This window comes from Boleophthalmus pectinirostris, unplaced genomic scaffold (genome assembly GCF_026225935.1).
Source record: "Boleophthalmus pectinirostris isolate CB_2022bp ecotype Guang Dong unplaced genomic scaffold, ASM2622593v1 HiC_scaffold_9, whole genome shotgun sequence".
In the NCBI taxonomy this organism is placed as follows: domain Eukaryota; kingdom Metazoa; phylum Chordata; class Actinopteri; order Gobiiformes; family Gobiidae; genus Boleophthalmus; species Boleophthalmus pectinirostris.
In genome coordinates, this window is record NW_026571541.1 from 18,946,381 (window position 1) to 18,958,533 (window position 12,153).

At 36.5% G+C, this 12,153-nt stretch overlaps 1 protein-coding gene across 1 annotated transcript in view; it reads right to left on the bottom strand.

Moving 5' to 3' along the window:
- Positions 1 to 11,644, bottom strand: part of gdpd5b (glycerophosphodiester phosphodiesterase domain containing 5b) — a 45,204-nt gene extending 33,560 nt beyond the window's left edge. Inside the window, exon 1 of the mRNA XM_055167024.1 lies at positions 11,240 to 11,644. The gene's annotated coding sequence lies outside the window, so the exon portion shown is untranslated. The remainder of the gene's footprint in view (positions 1 to 11,239) is intronic.
- Positions 11,645 to 12,153: the final 509 nt, after the last annotated feature.

A 12,153-nucleotide genomic window follows, 5' to 3' on the forward strand; every position in this document is an offset into this window, starting at 1 on the left:
TCAAAAGCATTTGGAGGAAAACCAGCGAAGGAACTGCTTCAGCATTTTCACCCAAAAACATGGTCTTTCCGACAGAACTGGCTCAAGAAAGACGTGGATGATTATCACCTGAAACTTTCTTCATTGTCTGAATAAATCACTTAGTATTTTGTAAAAGGGCAATGGATAATATGCATGATCAGAAGCACAGAAAAAGACATAATTCCACCAGATATTGATTCACATAAGTGTATGTCAAAAGCCCATTAACAATTTTAGTCAAATTTCTGCTTTTAACAATAATCATAGGAAATTAGATATTTGATACCACAGTACTTTATATAGTAGTATATTTGTAAATGCATACCCTGAAAATAAATATACCCTTGTTTGAAAGATCATACACAGAAGTTTCTCTTATATCTTTAAGCAAAGCAGTTCTTTATAGTTTTTTTTTTTTTTTTTAATAATAGATGATGTGCACATTTTCAATATCAACTACATTTTCTTCAAAACAATGTCAATATTATACATTTTCATTTTAAATATCTCCTACTTTTAAATGGTCTCTACTTATTCTCTGTTACTAAAGAATGACTGGAAACACTAGGTCATTGACTGTTAGGAGTGTTAATTATTGGATGCATTTGTCTAACATTCACAGTTAATGTATACATGGCCTACTGAAGTTTATACAGTGTAAAAGTCAGTGTTTGGTAACCTGAATAGTCTGGAATTTTGATTAAGAACATTAAATTGAAGAATGAAACAATTAAGTAAGAAATCAGGGACTGATCACCAAAATTACATCTTAAAAAGTGGAGATTAAAGATTATTCGAACATGCATGAATCACTCTAGAAACAACTTTGGGTGAGTAAATAATGAGGGAAAAGCTCTGAAAAGTGGATTGCAGAATACACCTGCTTTAAAAATGGTCAAGCTGTACATTTATTAAGAATATGTGTGCATAGGGTAGCACTTGGTGGTGGTGGATGGCTTTTCCAAGTGTATTAATGACAATAATGCAAAGAGAATCTACAGTATATGTACATAAATCCAATAGAGTAATATGTGTATGAAGGTGGTGGTCTGTTGGGGAGTTGGGACCTAAACTAAACCTTATTTCTGTTCACTTTATTACTTACTCCGCAGTCGGCCCATACCTGATTTATGTCACTCCAAACTGCTCTGCTGTTAAAGGGGGAGATTTAATGAAGGCACACGCTAGAGTTTGACACCAGCCTCAGCACAGACCCCTCCCTCTGCCCAGTCAGCTACAGCCATCACACCCGGACAGGCCAGAGACGAGATCAATGATGCGAACCACCACCGGCTTCTTATATGGGCTTTTAAGTGTAACAAAACAGAGCAGTTTAAAGTACAGAAAATGCACTTGTTCAGAAGATTTGGAGGGGAAAATATCAGTGATAAATTAACAGTCACTTGAAGTCTGAATAAGAGTAGATTTTATTATGATTGCTTTATTCATTGCCACCTGATTTGTAGCAAAATTATATGCTACCACAGCAAGTGAAGACGATAGCGAGCAAGAGGAAAATCTTTAAAACAACCAGCCTGATATTTCTTCATATTTCACCTCTGTGGAAAATGTACTTGACAGCCAGAATTCCCTTTTGGAGTGGTAGCTACACAGGGATCAGTTCTTGTTTCGTATATTGAACATTACATTGCAACAAACTAGGAGCCTGGAACTGCAGTATTTGTTCCTTCTTTACAACTAGGTCCTTACACCTTTCCAGTTTTACTTTTAACACATCAACTGTAGAAAAATACAAAAATGAAATAGATAAAAGATTACAAAATGCAACAAAAGTTTTCATAACATTCTCAAATTTTTTGCAATACAATACAATATTAGGCAAGCAGTGTGAACTTCAGAAATTCAGAGCTCCTCACATAGTTGAGAGAGATATGTCCTTGCTAGAACATTCTGGCCTGACAAAAGTTTTCAAGGACCCCTGCAAATGGGTTACATAAGAACTCCTGAGACTGTCGGTGCTAATATCCTTCACTTTCATGTATTCGCACATAGGGAGAATCTAAAATGTAATCATAAAAAACCTGTTTAAAAGGGGAGACTAACTTAGTAATGTGCATAGAATATGATCAGGCACTGACATGTTCAGCAGCCAACTATTTTTTAATTGTGCTATAGTTTTAAATGGAATAGAGATCTGACCAACCAAACATTGACAGTGCAAACTGTTGTGTCCCTAGGCAAGACACTTCATCTGCAAAACACATGTACGTTCCTTTAACTGTGTGCAGTGCCAGAGGTGATTTGCCTGGCAAATCCAAAATACGCTCTCTATATTTTTAATACAAATGGATATCAGTCTGGTGCCCACGGACCCTGTCATGTCTCAAGTTCAACCAGACATGATCCCTCAGTCCGTTTCATTTTTTTCAGTTTGTCAGCTTGCGAAATGAAGGAGCTCACTGATCAACAAAATCAAACTTCTCTCACGTCAGATTCAAAGAGTTTAGTGCTTTGGTAATTGATTCTGCAAGATGTTTATCAGACCCTTGTGAATATTTTTTTTCCTTATTTGTTTTGATATGGATGGAACATGTGTGTAGCCAGGCTGGCGCTACCTAGTGTCTCCACTCAATTTCATTTCTCTCCAGCGACTAGGTCAGGAATCGAAATACACTAGATATATACATTCTGTGCTGGCAAAGATTCCTGAAATCAAGGATTTAAAGCTGGAACAAAGAGAATGTTTGGTGAATTTTATCAAGGGGAAAGATATTATTTCCCTTCTTCCTACAGGATTTGGGAAAAGCTTAATATACCAGTTAGCCCTGTTAGCCGTGCATTAAATATGTCACAACCAAACAGCAGCGACTGGTTAAATAAAAAAGTACCCGCGTACTGTCAAGTTAACAAACTCTAATGCTGTGAGATCAGATCCACTTTGTGGAAACCAGCTGATGAATCAGGCTTCCATGCGTGTCCCTGATTGGCTAATCCACCTGTCAATCATGCCCTTCTGAAAACAGGTGATTCGAATGTGACCATAAAGTAAGTGTGTATTCGGAATCATGTGAAAAAAGTAAAAACTGTGCAGCCAGTTTATTGTGGTAACAACGCAGAGTAATAAAAATGTAAAATTCAGGTTGGTAGTTGGTAGTTCAAGGCCGGCAGGTGAACATATCAATATACTGATGGATGCATGACTTAGCAATAGTGGGGGAGGAAGGTGCCAACAATGAATTCACAGCTTTTAAGTCTTGTCATTTCAAAGTGACAGTTCATCAGAAAAAATGTGTCACTGATGAACTAAACTCCAAAGTAAATGTAATGACTTTGTTCGATTTTGCAACAGAAGCAACCATTACTTTCAATTACTTTTATTATTGAAGCAAACAAAGTCAGGGAAAAATCCACCCACTCATTTTGAGAGAGGATGGAACAACAAAGGTGGAAGTGGGTCAAACTCTGGTGGAAATATTACTCTCATTTGTCATGACAAGATAAAAATAATCATGGGCTTGAAGCTAAAGGATTCCACAGAAGCTAGAAGGGCTGTTTTCAGAGCCAAGGTGATTTAATAGAGAAGACAGTGCAACCAGTGCTGGAGAATGGATAGTATCTGACAAAGCAAGATGGACTCAGAATATAGAAAAGCTACGAAGTAGGTTTTGCCTGGAAGCATATGCTTCAAATGTCAAGCTTTGAGATCACAGCCAAGAAGGAAATATTTCTCAGTGTTTGGGCTTTGTGCTAAAACTGTTTGTCAAGTAGGAACTAATGATTTATTGATTATTTTTCAATAGATTAAATTTTTCATCAAATTCACAAAATATGTTGAGGCATTTTGGTTTAATAACGCAGCTGTTATTCCTTGTTTACAGTTAGTTAATTTAACTATCAAATGCACTTTATTTATATAGCACATTTCATAAACAGAAAATGTATGAAAGTGCTACACAATAAAAAAATAAAAAGACAATGGAATTTATAGAGTGGGTCACGTGAGTGGCTGTGAGCTGGAGACATCTGCCACAGTGAGGGACAGGAGGACATTGGACAAACTGCTCTCCATCATGGACACTCCTTCTCACCCACTGCACCAGACTCCAGAGGGACATAGAGGAGCTTATTCTCCAAGAGGCTGCTACAGCTCCGCTCAAACAGTGAGATACAGGACCACATTCATACTGTACTCCATACAACTGTACAACGACTGATATTATAGGTTATCTTCTGTCATGTCAACCACTATTTCACCTTTGCATCTTTGTTTTCTTCTTACAACCTCTTGTATATAGCAGAGATATTTGGATAACTATATTTCAATTTTTTTTTTTTACAGGTACATATATATATATTTATGTAATTATTTCTTATTTGACACCAGCACTATTTTTGCTACTTATTTTGAATTTATTATTAACATTTATATTTTTTGCTCTTTTTTATATTGTATTATATTGTGATGTGTGAGCTACTGTGTCCAAACAAAAGTCTACGTCTATCTAACTCCATATTTTTGCTCTTATTGTATTTGCCTTAATTAGATAAAAAGAGTAAAACCATAAAAATAAATAAAAGACTAAGAAAAGTTATTTGAAAGACTAGAGCTGCAGTTTTGGAGACAGTCTGACCTAGTCGTCTAAACAATTTGCCCCATGTCAAACCTGCTCATATCTCTGTTAACAGATAGATGCCCACTTGCTGTTCTGTAGATTCAACCCACACATAATGTAATGAATGAAGATAATATAGCCATGTATGACAAGAAGCCATTTTTATATCTGAACTAAAAGATTCCTATGGTTTGAGTCAATGTGGCACTGAGCCGGTCAGTAAGTCTCTAGATTATGCAATGCCCCTCTGCTGACATTATTGAATATCATTTATAACTGTCATTACATTATTCTTCATGGGAGGAGCCACAAGAGACAGTAACTATGGACTTTTAAGGGAAAACAATAGACTGAATAGTTTGTGTAACATCTGCTGCTGGCTGATAAAATCCTGAATGGCGTGGTAGAGATAATGTGCTGAAAGAAAGAATAGCTCCATCTCCTTATTTTAAAAAGAGAGCATTAAAGAGTCATTACTATTCCATGCCATACACAGACATAATTAGAACATTTTGGATATTATATCGGGGTTGGTAATTGTAAATTGGTTGTACAGATAAAAATGTGAATGTATTTTGTTTAAAGCCCAGTGATCAAAAGAGCAAAAGTGATGAGTTCATAAAAAAATATACAGGGTTATTCATTCAATGCTGAGTGATCCATTTTCAGTTAAAGATGCACTATGTAACTTTTAGTTGGGGGTCTGTCACCTGCTTTTTTCTATAGATATGCCATTGCTCTGCCTGTTCCACAGTATGACATTAAACAGATCTACCTTAATATATTTATTAAATTGCAGGTGGTTTTATAGGTGAAAAATACCTTGAAAAACAGGTATTCTGACTGTGAGCAGGGTTGCCTCTCCACAGATCTGACCTGTTACTTGGCCTGGTTTGGTCTCCATGAAGATAGAAAGGTTAAATACCATACTGTGAAATATTCCAGCAATAACATCTCCATGGAGAAAAGCATTTCACGGACCTTCCACCAGAAAAGTTACATAATGCACCTTTGTATTTGTCTCTACAACATCTATTTTTGTGTATTTTTGTCCTGTCTTTACTCACTACAGTAAATACAGTAAAAGTCTTATCTCCAAATGTCTTCCTTCGAATATTAACTTGCACTGTACTAGTATAAATGACCCCTGAGAAAGAATTGAGCTGGCTTCTACAATGTGATAAATAGTTGGCAGAGACTAAGTTATACACAACTGCTGTTAACTTTATACACTCATAGAAAGATGTGGCATTGTTTTATCAGGTTTATCTCCACGTTGGCATGTTGGCATGTCAATATTATGGTTGACAACTCCTGCCTCTTCTGTACGGTCTGTAGCCCCAGGGAACATGTGTAACTTCTGTAGCAACATTCATTTCATTATAAGGTCGAAATTTCCTCAAGAAGCAATATGTGAAAGGTAAACTTTAATATAGCATGTCTAGACTGAATACAAATAACATCATGGTGGAGAATACAATACAGTGACGAATGGTAGAGATCAAGTGGTGGGAATTTGGAGCGTGAATGAGAGGAATACAGTGCACTTGCTAACCAGTCAAAAAGCTATTGTTGTTTATTTCAATGGGAAACCAGGAGAAGGACTTTGAAGAAAGCTCAAGTTGCCCAGACACAATAGCCCACTGTAGTCCTTTAATCCAGAGACAATTATATCAATTAGGCCTTAACCATATACCTACTCAAAAGCATGCCTTATGTTACTGGTCTGAAGGGCCCTTTCTGACTGGATGCTACTAAGGCTGTAGGCCTTAAGTTCACGTCATTAATCAGCCGATATTGTAGACAACTAATCATTTAGTGGCGGAGATTCCATGTCGGCGAAAGGCAAAAGTGAGGACCAGTCAAGGCAGGGGGCAATTGTCAAGGAGGCCACCCCAACTATAAAGCACTTTGGAAAACACTATCGCCCCAATCACAGACGGGTTCCCTTGTGAATATTAAAGAGTCGAGCCTTTCGTGTAGCTGTAGTGGCAGAATGTAGACCCCTATTGTTTATGTGTAAAAAGTGAGATTTAAGTTTAATCTGTCTTTATGCAGTAAAAGTACTAGTAAAAATGTATTTACATAATTAGTTGTGTTTACAATGAATTCCTGTGGAGGTATAGTCTTGTGAGTGCAATTTGTGTCAGAGACATAGATATGCAAGAGTTTTGAGAGCTTTTGCCATGCTTCCTTTTTAGTTGACTAATCAACCAGCACCATCATGTCTTTCGACTAAGAATTTCTTGAGGACTAAAGCCCTAGATGCTGCTGAACCATGGCTCAGCTGTGATAGAGGAAGTTTGTGGTGTTTACACAAATGTCAGGCATCTTTGACACAGAGGGGGACCACTATAGACAAACAGCATGGGACTCAACAGGAGACAAATCAAGTAGAAGACATGACACTAGTGTTGTGTAGTAGTGTTGTGTGTAGTAGTAGTGTACAACATCCAATTGTTGTATTGACATATAAACATAATTAGTATGGTGTTCAGAAGGACTTTTTTTTTGAGACTATGGTAGCACACATAATTATCCTGTGTTTATCGGTATACAACAGTACATTGTCATTAAAAGTGATTTTATTGTGGCATGTTTCAGACTGGGAGGGCTAGCATAATCCTAGTATTAATGGGAAACACTGCAGCACTTTTCAGGAATTGTCTTAGGAATAGACTATCCTTGTTTAGGGCAGCAGTATTGATCTTTTATTTTTTCAAAGATTTACAGGTCAGTTAATTTTTTTTTTTTATCACAATCCATGTACACTTGGTATCTTAATAATGCCATTAAATATTTAGCACCTAAGTAAATTTCACATTTTATGTGATTGGTTATTTCCATTGGCCACTCACTAAGGAGTGGGTTGGGGAAAGTGTCTGTGTTTGAGCGAAGAGCTGCATTAAATAGAAGCAGTGTATCCTACGACAACACCTCCTATAATAGTAATCTCAGGAATCAAGATGTGACTTTGGTTACCATATTGCACAGCCCTAATTGTGAGTTCAATCTAATAAAGTGTCTCAGTTAGCATGTCCTAACTTCAGTACAGAGATTTCACATATTATATTTTAGCCAATGTGAGACGGCATGAACGCATTACATTACAATAGGTCCATATATGTATGTAGCCTCAAAATATAAAAGGTTTCTATCATTTTGAAGTTTTGAAAAACATTGCCTTGAGTTGCAAACATACTAAATCAACAACCACAATCGTGAAAAAATTGAAGAACCTGACAAACATCTGGAGCCATGTTTTAATAGCTACCTTAGTTGTAGAGTGGTCGGTTGCTAAACCGCCATGAATTCAGGCTTTTCATTTAGCTTCACCAAAGAAAAAATGGGCCTCACCAATCAATATTTAAGTTACATTCAATTGAAATGGAGGAGATTCACTTTGTAACCACAGGGGAAGCATGACTCCATTATGCTAACTGCCACTGTTTGTCTTGGTATGCTTCAAGGCCTCTTATGAAATACAAAGAACCAAACATCGCCATCAACAAAAACAGATGCTACCTTTAAAAGCACACTTAATCCATTTCAAACACGAAGGTTATTAGAGCCATGTTGTGGTATGGGTATAAAGCTATTGAACGCATGTTGGTTGCTACTTTAAATATTAAAAAGGTGCACGATGTAACTTTTCTCGAGGGTTCGCCGCTTTGCCTCCATGAAGATGATAATCTGTTGCCTAGGGTGTTACAGTATGGAACTGATATATCCATATTATTTCCTATTAAAACATTTGTTTTTATTGCTCAAAGGTACCTTGGAAAACATACCTTCTTATTATGATCTAAATGACTCGTCTCGTTTAAGACAGGATAATGCCATACACAAGGACACAACGACAGAACAGTCAAAGCAAAAAAATTCATTATTGTTGTATCTGCTGCTATTTTAATAAGAGACTCAAGTTTTGTAAATTAATATTTAACACAGTTTTAATAGCAATGTAAGACATGCATTACATTTTTATGCTAGGCCTGTCTAATTACTATAAATTTACTGTTCAATATATGATAGATGGAACAAAAATTTAGGGGGGTCAATAGTTATCATGGGCACTTACGAGTGGGAAATCTTGCTATTTTTTGGTTGACTTATGAACTTGAAGGATACAAATTATTAGTAAAGTGTTATATTCTGCTATTTATTTATTGTAGCTCATGTTTTTTTTAAGATTACTATAGATTAAGGATACTTTTTTGATGATAAGTTTTATGGTTTGGTTTTGTTGCAATATTATCGTTTATAGTCTATACTTCAGCAATATATCACGTTTCAAAAAATTGTTAGCGTGACAGCCCTATTTTATGCAAAACTGTTTTCTTGTTATTCTACACAAAAATAACTGATCGTTGACAACGCACAGAGATTGACATTTTGACTTCATTTTAACCCTGCCCAGTATCAGCCTAACTGTAATCCAAGCTGCAGCTCCCTCAGTTGATCCAGGGATGACTTTCTGGCATGTTATCTCATTTAAGGTGTGGTAAACAGACAGGGGTAAGCACAACTGCAGTTACGTAAGAAGCAAGGTAATACCACAGGACACACAATCAATGCACGTCTCAAATGAGCTGTCCGCGTGGATACTGACACTAGACAGGCTACATTCAAATGAGGTGTTATATTGGAGCTTGTCTTATCCAAGAATGTGTAGGAGAGGCTATTAGGTAGGGTACAGTTGGTACATTTGGAACAGCCTTCATCATTGAATATTGGTATCCAGAACGCAAGACAAAGAAAATAACATTATAAATATTTCATAAAACATATAGGATAAAATACCAGCTAAAGATGTGATAATTGGTTTCATATATAGTCCAATTCACATGAAACTTAAACTTAAATTATTAAACTCTTTTCTAATCTCTATTTTAATGCTGTTTCCTCATCATGTGTTTCATTCACACATTTTAACACGTAAACCCTGCATATTTAGAGTTCATCTGTCAAACACTCTGTTCCAGTTTGTGATGTCATCTGGTAATACAGGAAGTACTCCACTGTGTTTTTAAACTCCATACACCTTCATCCGAATCATTTGGATGATTTCAACTGTGCAATTGCCAATCTGTACTGAACTAAAGGTGAAAGGTAGCCGTTAACCAAAACTACCTCTAAAAGATCCTATTTTTTAAAAGTTATGACTTCAAGCCCGATTGCACAAAGTGTCATAACCTTCAAGTTATTATATTAATAACCTCCAGTAATTGGCAGAAGCTTAAAAACAACGGCAACAGAAGCAACAAATCATTCCGTTCATTTTGCAAAAGGGAAAATCAAGATAGAGCAAGCAGACATGATTTACAGTGATTTGAACAGAGCTGAAAATATGAGCACTGGGCATTGAGCCACCAAACTAACTATGTCAAGAAATACGATGCAGAGTTAATCACTGGGACCCTTAACTGCATGTTTTTAATGAAAGATCACCTAGCAGCACTAAAATAAGGCAACATACTCAAGATGGTAAAAGTCAAATGGGTGAATTTTAACTATTAATATCAATGACAATCCTTTCAGACATTTTAAATGCTATGAATAATTCAGTGATACTACCCATTAACCAACTGAAAAGCAAGCAAACCTGAGGTTACTTGGCATTTGCTTTCTTGATGTGCTCAGGCTTATAGTATTTTTAGAAGACCAAGCAGCAATTGTTCAAATAAATGAAGTTTTAAAGGGCCCATATTACGCTGTTTTCTGATTTACATTATAATGTTGTTTCCTCCTCACAAACATACCCAAAGTTGTGTTCTTCTCTCAAACAGAAGATACACTGTTCCACCTTATGATGTAATGTGCCAATACAGGAAATGCTCCAATGTGTTTTTAAACTCCATAAACTTTCACAACAACCATTTGGATGATTTCAGCCATGGAATTTCCAGTATCTCCTGACTAAAGTAAAAGGTTGCTGTTAACTTGAAAACTACCACTTCATGACATCACAAGGTGGAGCAGAGCATTTTGAGCTTTGGAGATGTAGACAGACTAATAAAGGTTAATTAAACATGTGCGAATGAAACAAAGCACAGCTCTGTTGAATAGATAAATTTTCTACAAGCTCCAGGTCTGTTTTTTGAAGAGGGAGCGTCATTATAACGGTTTAAATCGCAAAATAATCCATTTTGTGTAACATAAGACCTTTAATTTTGCCCCCTTTTTGAATGTGAAATAGAAATTACACAATTATGAAGAGTGGAGACAGAGAGCTAATTAGGTAAAATACATGGGCAACATGAAGGTAACATAAAATAAAGTTTATGAGCCATGTTAGAAGTAACTGGCCCAATTAGCTAGGATATCTAACACAAACCATGTGTGTGACCATGGTTACTTCAAATTGTGCTACTACTACATTTACTTAACAGGTACACTAAAATTAGGCTAATTCTTTAAAAGTTTTCTAAATAAATGCAATTAGTTAAATTGTTAAGCCTAATTCAATAACAATGTTTGTAGTCTAGTCATATTTTTCTTAAAAAACGGTTTGTATGACAACTTTTCAATCAAGCTGATATGATCAAGAAAGATAATAGTTTATAATATAAAGGCTTATTCGTTTATCATTCTTCTCTGTAAAGGCAAGAAAACAGGAGCGCTAATATTTCAAAGTAACTCACCTGTCCGAGGCTAAGTACCCCTCCTCTTTCTTCCTGTCTTTTTGGCACCGATTTGAGTGTTCGCTTCCTTCCCCCGGCTGTACCCCCAGAGAGGAGAGTCGAGCGGGGATAACTCGACTGGAGCAACCCGATCAGAGTCGAACCAAAGGTGGGTGGGTGGCCCCGGTCCCGCGATGGCAAAATGCTGACAGTGCTCAAGTTCTCTCCGCGAAAACAAAAGGACAAAAAGCGGGTTCGGTTTTGCGCACGGGACGGCAGTGGCGGGCTGCTTAGTTTAGCGAATTAAAGTCTTGCATCTTGATAGAAAGAAGGCTTCATTGGGTAATAGCGTGCGCCCGTGTATTGTTTGTTCCCGATCTGTAGTAATTCAAAGCATGACTGAGACAAGAGAGGAGAGTCGGTCTGTTTTAACTCTGCCCCGAGTGTACAGTGACGGAGCGCCTTCACATACAGTGGGAAATAGTAACCTTCACATCATAGTTTTTCGACATTTTGAAATATATTGACGATAATAAAGAGTAAAATAATATCAAGGATTAAATAACCATCTTTAATATCCAAAACGTGCTAATCATTTTATGCGCGACCAAGTAATCACCAGCGATGAACAATATAAGGGAGATCTCCTCTTGGTCACTGAACGCAACAACGTGCATCTTTGGTCCACAGAATAGATCCATGATCCATATGCTGTAAATTGGCTTTTTATTACTCATTATTGATTGTGCTTACTTGCTTTTTATATGAGTATGAGCACCATGACATAGCCTATGCCTAAATCAACGAAGGGTAAGGCTAATATTTTGTTGTTGTTTTCCTTTTTGTCAAAATGTATTATTTAAGATTAATACATTAGACGTTCTGATGACATGACACATGTTTGATTACTTAAAAATATAAACCCCAAATATCTT